The 15,131-nt window shown below is 38.9% G+C and overlaps 1 protein-coding gene across 2 annotated transcripts in view; it reads right to left on the minus strand.

Annotated features, from left to right (window-relative positions):
• Nucleotides 1-10,054, minus strand: part of LOC131683594 (protein TANC2) — a 283,296-nt gene extending 273,242 nt beyond the window's left edge. The window contains exon 1 of one of the 2 annotated variants that reach the window (XM_058965699.1): nt 9,958-10,054. The gene's annotated coding sequence lies outside the window, so the exon portion shown is untranslated. The remainder of the gene's footprint in view (nt 1-9,957) is intronic. The other variant, XM_058965700.1, reaches the window with a different exon arrangement.
• Between the last annotated feature and the right edge of the window lie 5,077 nt (nt 10,055-15,131).

Below are 15,131 nucleotides of genomic sequence, written 5' to 3' on the forward strand. Positions count from 1 at the left end.
TCGAAAAATACAACTCCAAGATAAGGGCCCTCCATAAATTACGTAACGCAAAATTGCCCAAAATTGACTCCTTCCCTCCCCCCTTGTAACAATTTGTCAAACTTTTCTATCCTCCTCCCCTATTAACCGATCAGAAACACATAACATAAATATTTCAAATATCTCGCATTGTTACTTGTTATAAATTTCTGATATTTTAACTACTAACGAGACCTAATTTATAACACAATATGTTACGGAAATTGTGTTCTGTCATAATATTGTTATTTCATTCTGATCGGGTACGTAACCAATTCTTTGATTTTTTTCTGTTATAAAGACATGTTGCGTAACGTTCTAGCTTACTTCCTCTCACCCATACGTCACAATGGGTCACAATTTATCGTATCTCCTCCCCCTAAAAGCGTTACATAATTTATTTATGGTCCTTAATTGAGTTTAACGATCGGTACAGCGAGGTACCGGTCAACGTACCGTCTGTATAGCTGTAACAGAAATTGCAGTGCTCCGATCCTAATGAAATCTTGAGAGAATTTTCCTTAACGTAAGTATATTTCAGAACCGCTACTTAAAAAAATCGACTTTGTTCGCCGTGACAAAAATTTGTAACCCTTTAAGGGAAAATCGAATCGATTTTCATGCGGGAAATATGTCGTTTGAGACAATTTGTTCCGATTCCTTCTGTTAACTGGATAATGCTTATTTTGCGTTATTTATTTAGTAATATGATGGCCAGATTACTGTACGAACAACAAAATGACACGGATCTTAAAACTTTGTAATAATTTTGAAAACATAAATAAAAACCGAACTAAAAATAGTTTGATATTTTGACTTAAGATGGTTGGTTGTGAAAGAACATCCGGAACGGAAGCTCTGGAACATTCATAAAACTGCTAAATTCATGAGAGCTCTGAGGTATCTTCGTAAATATTTTTCGAAGTATCACTGGAATACATTTATACGTGTGATTGAGTTATGGATCCCATTTGCCACGTAATGACCATCAGGATGATCCGGTACATCCACAGAGATTACCAATTCACAAAATCTACAACTCTAAGGTTTTGTCGAAACTAATTTCTAAAATTGGTCACTTCATGTCCTTGAGCTCCGAAGTTTCTTTGAAAATATTTTTAGAAGTATTATAGACGTACATTCTTACTTGTGGATATAAAACCACATAATGCCCTCCGGTAAATCCGGTATATCGGCAGAACTGGCCAATGTACAAACTCGATTCTGGAACTTTATTCGGCTTTATCGAAAGAAGTTTCAGAACTCTCATTGCAAGTTCATGTGTTCGACCGGGTCACGGACTTCATTGGCTTTGTAATGACCTTACGGAAGACTCGGAATATTAGCTTTGCGCTTTATTCATAAGAAAACTGTGCCATTTTCCAAGTGTGAAGTATCAATGAAATGAATGCGTGTCCGTAACTGGGATATGAAACCTAATAGTGGACTTTCATTTTCCAACTTTCACAAACAAAAGTTCAGACGGGAGCTCTTCGAAACTCTTGGATTTACACGACAATTGTACGTCCAATACTGTCATACGGTTGCCTTGTGTGGTGGCAGAGGGGAGAGGTGGTGACAGTCCAGTCAAAGCTAAACCATCTGCAAAGAATGGCGCTCATGGCGTTGACTGGTGCTTTCACCACGACTCCGATTGCTGCTCTTGAGGCACTTTTAAATATCAAACCATTACACATACACTTAAAACAAGAAGCACTATCATGTGCATACAGACTGCAGGTTACTGGGCTTTGGAACAGTAATCATGTTGATCTTGCTACCACTCATACACGATTGTGGTCACAAATGGTTACATGGGGAGAAGATATTCTTGCTCCCAGCGATATTACACTCACTTGTAGTTTTCCTTACAGGACATTCCATGTGAAGATTCCCTCTCGAGAGGAGTGGTTGTCTGGCTTTATGGAAAGACAACAACAAACGCAAGTAGTCTGTTACACTGACGGTTCTCTGATGGAGGGACGTGCCGGTGCTGGTGTCTACTGTCGTGAAATGAGATTGGAACAATCTCACTCACTAGGTAGATACTGTACTGTATTCCAAGCAGAAATCTTTGCGATTATGTGCGGGGTGCAATTGGCCCTTCAACTGAGTTTGTCCGGCAGAGTTATAAACTTCTGCTCCGATAGTCAGGCTGCAATCAAGGCCCTTAGCTCAGACAAATCCCGGTCCAAGCTAGTGATCGCGTGCCGAACCCAAATCGAAGAACTAAGCATTGTCAACACTATCTACCTTGTCTGGGTGCCCGGACATTGCGGTATTACTGGAAATGAATGGGCTGACGAATTGGCCAGGGCAGGTTCAGCGATTGACTTCGTTGGTCCTGAGCCCGCGCTGCCAATTTCGACAAGTTGGATACGGGAAAAAATACGGTCCTGGGCTTCGTCCGAGCACTGCAATTATTGGAGAAATCTACAAACGTGTCGCCAAACAAAGGCGTTTCTAGAACAACCATGCCCAGTGGTTTCGAAAAATCTCTTACATTTTTCGAAGCTCCACTGCGGCATGCTGACCAGGGCTTTAACCGGCCACTGCAAACTCAATTATCACATGGCAACTATTCAGCGCGCTGAGTCTTTTTCATGTGATCTTTGTGAATCCGACTACGGAACCTCATATCATCTGATATGCAACTGTCCAGCGGTAGCGCAATTGCGATTTCGAGTCTTCAGCCGTCCTTATATAGACGAAACCATGTTTGGTCGACTGAAACTCAGAGACATACTAAAGTTTCTTATCCAATGTGGTAAAGAGCTGTAGGCTTATTCGCAGGCAAGTTGAACTACTTGTGAGTTTAACTTACCTGTTGCTTATTTTTGTTTTGTGCTGTTATTTTTCCCACCCTTCCAATTCTACTTCCTCACACGTCCTTGTCCTTTCCTTCCGCTCAGGAAATGATGAAAACATACGGCAAGGCACAAATCCCCGACTATGTACGGGGAACGTGCCATTTGAGCCAATATATTCTGATTCCTGATTCCTAAAATGAATGCGTGTCCGTAACTGGGATATGAAACCTAATAGTGGACTTTCATTTTCCAACTTTCACAAACAAAAGTTCAGACGGGAGCTCTTCGAAACTCTCCCAACCCTTGGGCAAATTAACAGCGCTATCTTGATCAGAGTTAAAAAATATTCAAATTCATTGAATGAAAATTGATCATATTCAGCCGTATTCATTTTCAATATTGAATACTTTACGCTGACGTCACAAATGAACTGAGTGTTCATTTTTGACAGTTCGCTTGTACTGTTTACATGGACTTAGAAAAATTCTTTGCGATTTTCTTCGAGCGAATCTAGTCGTCCACAAATTTTTCTAAGTCCATGTAAACAGTACAAGCGAACTGTCAAGAAAAGTGAGGTTAACTGTGCCAGTAAAGAACCTAATTCAGTGACGCAGCTGAAAACGTCAAACGAACAAACCGCCCATTCATACATGCAGATTTTCATTCGTCTCCGATTATTACACGAAGCAACCGTGAGGTAAACGGATCAAACGCATCAAAGTAGGCCCTGCCACAATGTAAGCGATGATGATTGCTGTTTCATAGACTTTACCGGCATTTGAAAACATTTTCTTAGATAATTGGTGAAATAAATATATTGTACGATATTCAACTGAATGAATAACATGGATATGGGTCATTCCACGCGAAGTGATCAAAAAAAGATGCAAACTTGAAATCGACCTTGACGGATTTGAATCAAATTTAGAAGAATTGTTCATCTAGGGCCAATATATAAAAACCAAAATTTTTGTGTCAATTGAACCACCCTCTCGGGTCATGGGAGCACCCCCTGTTATGACAAATTGCCAAAACCCTTGATTTTCTGTTGATCATATCTCCGGTTCTATTGACTCTAGAATCAAACCGCTAGATGGCTTTCGAAGAAAATTATTCAAGGAGCCTTGAAAAAATATTAATTATGAGATTTTTTCAGTTAAATATTATTTTTTTTTCTCTCAATACATATATTTTAATTTTGAAAATTCTAATGCCGTCGTGTTCCTCAGACATTTTCTCATATGAGTCGCATCAGGTTCATTTTCAGCCGCCAAAAAAGAGCTTCGATTATTTTTAACTCTGATCTTGATGAAGGAGCGTTACTCATTATGATAGTGGTAAGAGCAGTCTCCCTAAATAAACATCGAATGCAGCATGAATAGTAATAAAGCGATCTATTTGTTATGGTTTACACTGTATTAATAATTATTAGTCCGAAATTTCACCTCCGCAAATTGCCACAACGTAACGCGGCGCGGCTCATTAGTATGTTAGCGCCAACACATAAATGCGCGCACCGCGTTTTGTTGTTACAATTTGTAGCGGTAAAACTCATAGCATTTTCAAGTTAACTCTCTTAGATCGCTCTGAGAGCGGATGTCGCTGATACTGGCTAATGAAACCTGCTCGGAAATGAATTTGAAACCGCTTTCAGAGTGATCTGAGAGGGTTCACTCGAAAACGCTATCAGTGAGTGACGTTCGTGCACGCAATATGAAGTAGTGAGTATCACCGACTACTGGAAAGTAGCCAGCTCCTTCTCCAACTTCAGCTCCTTCAGCGCCTCCAGTAACTTTCTCGGAACAACTCCAGTCGTCGAAAGAACAACAGGAAAAATTCTCGGAACCTCATCCAACCTCCATATTTCCTTCAACTCTACAGCCAGTTGGCGATGTCTGGCAACTTTTATACCATGAGTATCTAACAGATTGTTTTCCAATGGAACAGCGACGTCGATTATGGTGACTTGACGTCATCCCTTTTCATATCGGGGCGGCTGTGGTGTAGGAAGTGGTCCGACAGAACAGTGCAATACCAGTACAGCTTGAAAAGGGCATTCTCTAGAACAGGCACAAGCAGATAAAGGTAGTTTGGTCCAATCTCTTCAAAAATACCATGTTGCAGTGCCCATTTCTGGTGCAAAATCTTAGTAACGCAGTTGTGACGATCGGTATAAGCGTTGTGTTGGCTAGTACGCGGAAGCCTACCATAATGTGGCCGATGATCTCGAGCAGCGAGTGATACTTCAGGCATATATCCTCGATTTGGTGCCAAAAATGCATCGTCGTCGGCATTCTCCTGTCCTGGATGGCTATCATGTCGGTCTCGATCACTAAACAGAATTCACCTCGCTTGAGCCAGAGGTTCAATGCAGCCTTGTCGACGTACGGCTGCTCCAATTGATGCACTGTGCACAGCTTTTGTCAATCTTCCCCTCTGCAGTCTGCAGATTACAGTTAAAGTTGTAGTTCGCTTGCTCTAGGTAAAGTGCGCTATAGTTGCGGTCCGCACAAACTGCTTTAGATACTCCATGTTGGTTGGCATTTTCCACAAAGTATTTTCACCTGCGCTACACCCGAGCATATGAAAATCCCATAATTCTCTCATGCTTATGGTCCAAATTCACCCCACAGCATGGTGTTTTGATAGTGATTGAAATGGGTTCAATCCATGAAAACATCATCAGCATGGTCCAGAAGAACCCACATAAAAACTAAATTGGGGTGTATTCATGGGTTTCATGGGCCCATTTTTTTGTTTTGATGGTTGTGAAATTTAGCACGAACCATATTCATGGTATTTCTATGGGGTTATATGGTGTTTGAACCCATGAGAATTTGCTCGGACTTATAGTGCCTGGATGCCGGCTGTTACTTGTGCCCCTTCATTCCGTGGCAAGATAAATCTCTCCAGCGCCGACTGAATATTGCCGCTCCCTGCTTGTCTAAACGCCTTCTTCAATCTTCTCTCAAGATCTTCCAGGTCAGTCCGGCCTTTTTTGATGACGCCGAAACTGTAGGTCAACACGGGAACAGCAAACCTGTCAATTGCTGCGACCTTATTCCTAGAGTACAGGAAAGACTTCAAGACCCAATTCACTTGACTTAAGAACTTATCTTGGAGCTCAAGCTTGATATGGGTGTGGCGAATCCCGAGGAGCTGCCGGAATCCGAGATACTTATACGATTCGCCACGAACCATGTCCTGAATCATCTCGCCTTCGTCGATCTTGTAGCCACCAGTGTCGACTTTCGACTAGTTTGCTGACTACACTCAGTCGTTCCGTCGAGTCTGCAAAGATCTTGAGATCGTCCATGTAGAAGATATGGTTCACCTCTTGCGGTGAGCTTTCTCCATACCTTATCTGACAGCCATGCCCGTTTCGATTGAGTCTCCTATTAAGGGGGTTCATCGCCAAACAAGATCAAAGCGGGCTAATGGAATCTCCTTAGAATGCCCCCTCAAGATGCGGAGCGTTCTAGACCGCAAAACATCTTCCCCAATTCTGAGCGGCAGTGTTTGTCAACTTCCATCTCTATCGCCTGCCACAGGAACCTCACGTCTGCAGGTCAACTTTATATATCTCCAATACCTCACGGGAACAAATCCGTTCCTCGAGATGAGAAAACTGATTCATGATTTTCGGAATATAGTGTTTTTTCAAGTTATGAAAATACACCATGATTTCTGTGCATCGTATCATGAATTATTTGTCCGTAATGCAGTATATGCGTTACTCTTTTTTCGTCGACGAGTATAATTTCAGGCGTTTTAATGACGATTCTCATTCTAGGTAACATGAACTAATTGTCTGAAAATTATCAATTTATTTTATGAAATTGAAAATAAATTATGGATTTATCAATCCAATTATAATTTATTACTAAAATTATTAACCTCTCACAATTACTATTATTAAATTGGCAGAGTTTTCATGCAAACGCCTTAATTTCAAATCGACACTTATTCATTCACCAGGGTTTTTGCTCAAAAACCGTGTTAGAATCCTAGTGAATAGATTTTAAAATCGCTATGTTGAAAATGATTGAGCTGCAGTGTTGATGCATCGCATGATAAATGATGCATGATGCAACGAATAACTGCTGTTTGAACATATTAGAATAGCTCTTCGTGTTTAAACAAACCTGTCACTATTAAGATCCTAATGTGCTTATTAGTCTGCTCAAAAAAAATACTCGCTTGATTTTCAAGTTAATTGGGAAATTGGCCATTATAAACAATCGTCATTGTGAGCTTTCGCAACCTATTTCTAACGCGCAATTGGACAACTGCGGTGTAGTGCTGATCGTACTGGTAATATTGCCTAAATGAAGGGCCTTTTGAGATCAGTGCTTTAGCCTTTGCACCACCACCATAGGATAGAGATAACCTAAATACTGTTGGTATTTTTACTCCGTTGACTGGTTCGGGAACTTATGGCTTATCTATTTCTTATTTGGCATGCGAGAAAATTTTCACTTCTAAATAACACAAAACACCATGAGGAGAACTTTCGTAATTTTTAAATAAAGTATACTGTAATTTTTTCCGTAAATTAGTGCTAAATATTCGCGATAATTTGCCTATATTCAAAACATATTAGCTTGTGAGCTGCACTTAGCCTCGAATAAACGCCAATGGCTAGTTCCTATTATACATTTTGGTTTGGGCCTAGAAACCAATTATAGTTAATGGACTTAAACTTGCTTTATTTACGTGATTTTAAAGTAGTGTTCATTGCGAAAGACTCAGAGTTTTTTTTTCCATTTACGTGACCTCAAATGTTTTTTATTCGTCGCGCAAAATTTGTTCTATTTGACTCATTCAATACGATGTCCTAAAGGAAAACAGTTGAATGAATACCCCTAAATAGCGGCAACCAGGCTCTCACATGCCAAACATTGCTGGTATGTGTTACACAAGTAGCGGCCATGATCAATAATCATGGGAGTGCTTGTTATAGTTCATGATCTTCGTCTTTTTCATTATGATATGATGAACCATAATCATGACTTCTAAGGATGACAAATTTTTTGGTTTCATGATTTTTTATTCATGAAAACGATAAAGGATTTGTTTCCGTGCTTGCTGAGGAACGAGTGCGCCGGTGTAGTGCAAAAAAAGAGACAGACTGATTGCACCATAGTTTGAGTGAGTGTAGCACCGACTACACCAGTGTAGTGCACAGTCAAAAATGAAAACGACATAAGGTCCTGTTGGGTAAACACTGCTTGTCCAACAATGATTGCATCGTTGATGGCTTGATTTTTTCAGGTGATGGTGGTGCTCAGGATGTTGTGCAGACTTTCTAGACAGGTAATTGGTCTGTATTTTGATGGGTTAGACGTGTCGCCATCGTGGAATGTACAACAGTCAGCTTCTTGTACCAAAACACTTAGACACACTCTGGTCCAGGTGCCGCCGAATACCTTAGGGAACCAATTATACCACGGATGTTCCGAAATTACGTATATGTCACTATAAAGTCAATAGGGTCTATGTCCAGCTCACAATAACGACTTTCCTAAATGAGACAAACAATAAATATTTTCGAAAAAGAAATAAAGCTCTAGGACAAACTTTATGCATTGGTCAATTCGGCTGATGTTTCCTTACATTTGGAAAGTCATTACTAGGCCAATATCCAGGTCACAGACACAAATTCATTCTAATGATGCTTCAACAAATACTTCTAGGTCCATGCATATGAATTGACCAGTTTTACAGGTGTTTCGGATCTTCCGGAAGGCCACACTGCAATTCATTTCAATGATATTTCTGAAAATAACAATATTGCAAAATCCTGTTTGTGAATTGGCTTCTGCGAATGTTTCAGATCCTGAAGGTCATTGCGTGAATAATAGAGTCCATATCTCAGGCTCAAAGGCAAATTTATGCACATGATACTTTTAAAAATATTTTCGAAAAAAGTCAATTCATGATCGTATTCATGAAATGACCAATTTTAGGAATTTTCCGGGATGTAGACTCTAGGATCAATACTTGAGTCAACTATCAATATCATTTTAGATGGCATTTTAAATATACTTTCAAGAGTATCACAAAGTTTTAGGATCAGTTTCATTGATGGACTGCGTAGTCGCTTGTAATATTCAAGGCCAAACAAGGTAAACTTTGGCACCGGGTGGGACAAAATCGGCAGCAAGATCAGAAAATGAAAATTGACATTCTAGGTGAAAAACTTAAAATGTTATCGTATTTGGAATGTTCATTTCAGGTCATTTTGACCTCAGCACCAAAAGAAGGTTAAAATAAAAGAAAACACCAAATTACAATCCTGGTACCAAAAAAATGACCGATTGTTGCTTGTATAAATTAAATTGGAAAAATTTCAAATTTAAAATTGAATTAATCAATTTAGCTGAATACATAAATAACAACCTCTGTACCGTAATTTCGTAGTTTCGATAAATTGCATAATGACGAAGTCATTCCTGGTGCCGCGAATCACTTCCTTATAGAAGTTTCCAATTTTCGGCTGTGATGGCGTTGATACAAACATAAATTCGTATTTTTTCTGATTATGTAGGTATTTTTGTCGGCACGAAACCTCGAAAAATAAAATGTATATTATCTTTTCGCTAATTGCGTCATTGCATACATTAAGGCGACCGCCTGAGGTGTTAAGAGGATTTCGCCAAAATTTCAGAACGTTGTTCATTCGAGGCATTACACGACCTCCGGACCAATTTTTGACGTTCAATTTTGGAAAACGTCAGTATTGCGAAAAGTTTATTTTTAAGCAGGTAAATCTCAAGGAAAAGAATCAAGGTAAGCTGACGATAATTAAATATGATCTGATAATAGATTAAAGCCCAAACATTCGCTTAAATGAAATGATGAAATTTGTTAGATATAATGACAAAACCAAACGAAAGCATGGTTTGATACAAAAACACGAACATACATGAAAATATTGCTTGCTTTCGCAGAGCAACATATTTGGCACACCACTACGTAGCTCCAACAAAAATCCAATCGTGTGGGTCCCAAAATGTATTACATCATTTCAGGAAATCAGTAAGTTTGAATAACACACGAGTGTATTGTTACTAGAGTAATTCAAATGAATAAATATCATGCCAAATAAACTATTGTAGTTACCAACCTTTACGAATTCTAGGATTCCAGAATTAATTATTCCTCAAATTAATCATTATTAATCCTTTTTACTGCTCATTCCACCACATTCTTATACACTTATTCCGGTATATTGTTATAATGCACTATAAATTGTATCACCATCTACCAATTGCTTTCTTACACTCTATTGTATAAATAAATAAATAAATAAATAAATACATACATAAAATATAACTATCACTATATGAACATATGCAACATTCAACAGTTATTGCACGAGCAGAAATTTTCTGCAACAAAAAATTCCTGCTTTCCGTTTGGCGAGTTCACTACATTTTGTTCTATTTAAATAGAAGCGACACCGCGGGAATGTCGAAGACCGACGAGATGTTGCGTCTACGAAATGAAAGTGAAAACTAATCCTCGAAGGAAAGAAAAGACACCCAAGCGCGTGGTTTTTCATTCCCTACCCAACGATCGGGCTGGGGCTGCTGAGCCGGCAGTAGAAAAAAGGAATACGGATGAGAGCCAAGGTACAAGGCGAAAAATGCGTTTCCACCGAGTGTCGTTCTAAAGTTGCTCTGCGGATGCCTGTCTATACTGTGGTACAAATAGACGAGGAAAACTGAGCAAAAGGTAATTCGAAATCTGTTGAAATAAACGATAAACAAGATCACGCATCCTCAGCTGAACTAGGGTAAAAAGCATGTATTCTGATTTGTAGTCTGTTTTAGAATAGGATCTTCGTTACATATCAATACTCTACCATGCTTTAGAGCGGTTTTGTAAATCCCTATTGGGCCACCTGGTTTTGGAATCGTGTCGCTGTAATGTAGATATTTCCAATAATTATTGTCTTTCTGAACTCTGATAAATATGTCTGTCTGGACTGTTTAAAATTAAATTCCTCTCCTTTACAAAGATATTGGACAATGAAAGCAATGTTGTATTAGAGCAACCGATACAACAATATTAAAATGGAAACGGAAGCTATTGATCAATGAGCTAATTCAAGGAAAAGTTAGTTATATCAAAGGGGGTGACCTACTTTAGAAACCAAAACGAAGTTGATTTTGTAGATATTTGTCTTTCTCATATATAAAGGTTATGGAATCACTCCATAACCTTTATATATGAGAAATCAGAAATATCTGTGTGTATGTGTATGTATGTGTGTATATGGTACAAATGTCACTCCAGTTACTCAGAGGGCATGACTTATTTGCACAATTTTAGTATTAAATGAAAAGTACAACCATCGATATCTGGTTTTACGAACTATACACGAACACCATGATGTTTGTTTAATTCTCAGCGCAGTTTTCGTTTTCTGTCCGGACATCACACTAAGCCTTTCCAAGAGAAAAACGATATTTGAGGTCCTAATAGTTTTCTAATATCTACTGTTAATATTTATTACTGGTCGCTAGAGAAAAACAAAGACAAAAGAAAAGCCACGCAAGATCACTGACTAACATAGTCAAAATAAAAAAGGAAAAAAACATGAATAATATTTTACGTTTTTTTTTAAATATATTTCATTTATTTTTACGAATAAGCGTGAAATTGAGAGTATATAACGCGGTTCGCATTTGACGGTATCCATTCCGCAGCACTTGGGTTCAAATGGATCTCCCTCTCATCCATCTGAATATCACCCGTCGGAAAATTATCCGACGGATATTCCATCGGATAAAAATCCGACGGGTAATAATCCGACGGATGATCCGGGGGATATGGGCCGGACGGATTTGGGCCAGGTGGATTTGGTCCAGGTGGATTTGGTCCAGGTGGATTTTGGCCGGAAGGATGATGGTCGGAAGGATGATGGCCGAACGGATGATAGCCGGGCGGATGGTGGCCGGGCGGATGGTGGCCGGACGGATGATGGCCGGACGGATGGTGGCCTGAAGGATGTGATCCGAGAGGATATGATGCAGAAGTATATGATCCGGGAAGATACGATCCGGGAGGATATAATCCGGTAGGATATAATACGGGAGGATATGGTCCGGGCGGGTATGATCCAGCCGGATATGATCCGGGCGGGTATGACCCGGGCGGATATACGGGCGCATGTGGACCGAGCGGAAACCGGCAGCTGTACGGGTTCCTCAAATTACGATTGCGGTTGGACCGCCGTCCTCGCGGTACCCAAACGGCGACGGTCTGTGCCTGTCGCTGTTGTGGATGTGTAGATGTATCTATATCTTCCTATTCGTGCGCTTTGTCGGACGATAATGAATATGATATTTTATGAACTATTGCACGAGCACAGGTATTGAATTGTGACTAATATTTTAACGTATGAATTAGGTCTCTGAATAATATTCTGAGTTTCGTGAAATATAATATCCAGACTGTTTTCATGTTGTAAACTAGTAAACCAGATAGTGATCAAGATGTAATAAATCATGAATCAGTTCACGTCGTATAGTCGGACTCTGAATAATATTCCTAAATCTATGAATAAAATCCAGAGCCAACCTTTGGTATATGAATACTGTTCATAAAGTTGTGAACATAACGAAAATCCTCATACTTATTTGCGTTTCGGCTTCGCCTCATCAGAAACCGACACTAACTTATTGTCGGAATAGATTAGCGCCGGCTTGACGCAAATCCCTTAAAACTAAAACAAACTTTGTGTTTCAATCGAACGACTGATCAAACGTGATGTCCCGTTCGAGCAGAAGTTCTGTTTATGTCGATGAGACACAGTGAAGCCGAAACTTGGCTTAGCAGGCCTATAGCATAATAAAGAAAATCGATTTTGGTAATGGCGTGATGGAATATTGAATATAGGGTAAGGTGCTTGTCATCGATCTGTAAACAGAAGTTAGGAGGACTCAATCTCATATACCATTTGTTCAACGAGATCGGAAAATGACTATCTGTTGGTTTGTGTGGGTATTTTTAGAGAGCATTGAAAAACTTTCAAGAAATCCCTGAGACGAGTAAAATGTATAAAAACCCTAATGACTCAGGGGGTTTGAGCTGCCATCACCCGACCCGCTAAAAACCACTGCTCTTCCCCAGAACCTGATTCCTCCCCGGCACTACCTTACGGACGTGTGGCTATGTATGTATGAAAGTGACAAAAATATAATTTTATAAGAGATAGCTGATCCGATTTTCACAAACTTAAGCTCAAATAAAAGTTGTAATATTTCCACAGGCTGTAATTTAATACATGGGTGTTTTTTTTCAACAACTTTCTTAAAAAACTGATTTAATCTACCTATCAGTGAGATGAGACATTTCTTACACATATCACTGTTGTATTATTCATTCGTTTGCCAATCACACGCCAAGTTGGCAAGCAACTAGATGTGAGATAAGCACAGTTTCGAGTCCTGCACGCATAACACTTCGAATAAATTGAATAAATTAAAGAAAAATAATAAAACAAATTAAAATTTAAAATAAATATGAAGCAACAAAAAAAATATTAATAAAATGGATAGAATGATTAACATAAAGCAAAATTATAAAATAAATAAACTACATTAAAATATGGCGCGCTACAATGGGCTGGATTTGTAGTACGCATAACGAATTCACCGACAAACCGACATGACAACTAGAGCGATTTCGGTGAAAATTTTTACCAATTAATTTAAACTAAATTAGGTTGGATCTGTGTAATGAGTTACACATCATTACTTAACGTGTCTCTCGTAAAATAACATAGAACTATTTCCAACAATGAAACGATTTACGTAGATCTTTTGTCGAAAATGCACTGTATGCCATTTGCTCTGAATCACCTGATATTTTGTCAAATATCGGTAAATGTTTACAAAATTTAGTCGCTATTTGTCTAATGTTCAACAAAACTAGAACATATATGTCTAAGGTTATAGTATCCTTTAAACATTTCAAGTATAGCGTAACTTCTTTGAGCCAAGTGCCTTTAAACTATGGTTGTCTATTTTCTCTTGTCTAAACATCTACCGGAAGGTCTCTAAACACACAGAGTAGCTTCGATGATTATTAGAGAGTTACAAAATTTGGGTCAACTCTCTAATAATATCTTGCCAAATTTGGAAATTAGGCAATCCATTAGACGTTTGTTTGACAATTCAGCGGTGGGTTCTGTCAACAAGTCTACTCTTGCGAACAGAAAAACTCGTCCGACAAACAACTTTCGTTAGTCCGATTCGTTTGATGTTGGATCAAATCAACGATATTGTCGGACGTCGCACCCCTCGGAGTAACGTCGGAATAAGTAAACAGAAAATAATCAGCTGATCAGAAACGTCTCATGGATTGCCTAATACAGTGCCATGTCAGTTTGTCGGTGATTATACTACTATGAAATCGGAATTTGTCGGAATGAACATAGTACAAATGACAGAAATCATACTCAAGCTAAGCATGATATATTGTCTACCAAAATTCACTGGCGCACCCTTATTAATTTAAACCTCTAATTTAGTAGCTTATATCATAGTATTCCTTTCAGTGTAAATAAAATAAAACCTCCGTCGAACCGACGCACGTGCCACATGGAACAACAAACGCATCAGATGTTGTCCTAATTGTTTAAATTAAGTGGTTTTTGTCTGAAGCGAAACTGAGTCAGTTTCTAACCCCAACTGCTGTCAAAATGTATGAACTAACAGCGGTTGGGGTTAGAACCTGACTCAGTTTCGGGTTCAAGCGAAATCGCCATTAAAATACGTTATTACACTAGCGGCATCTGTATAATGGCTCGCGTGCAAGTCTTCCTCGATAAAACAAATGTACGCAAAATCCAAAGTGTTTCGACGTTGTACCGGGTATGGTAGAACGAACAAACTTTCTTTTATTCGTGTTAAAGATCACTTTTACAGCTTTTTTACATTTCTTATAAAAGAAATGTATATAATTCGCTCAAACTATCAAGATTTTTTCCTAGGCCCGAAGGGCCGAGTCTTATATACCAATCGACTCAGCTTGATGGTTTGGGACAATGTCTCTGTGTGTGTGTGTGTGTGTGTATGTAACGGACAGACTCTCATTCGTGTTTCTCAGCAATGGCTTAACCGATCTTAGCCAAACCAATTTTAAATGAAAGTCCTATCAGCCAGACAGAACGCTATCATTTTTTTTTTGATTTTGATGTTTAGTTTCCAGGATATATATGTTTGAATGTGTAAAAATGGCGCTTTTGCAGTTTTTTTTAATTATCTGCCGAAATATATTAACATTTTA

The sequence above is a fragment of the Topomyia yanbarensis genome, chromosome 2, assembly GCF_030247195.1.
Source record: "Topomyia yanbarensis strain Yona2022 chromosome 2, ASM3024719v1, whole genome shotgun sequence".
NCBI classification, from domain to species: Eukaryota; Metazoa; Arthropoda; class Insecta; order Diptera; family Culicidae; genus Topomyia; species Topomyia yanbarensis.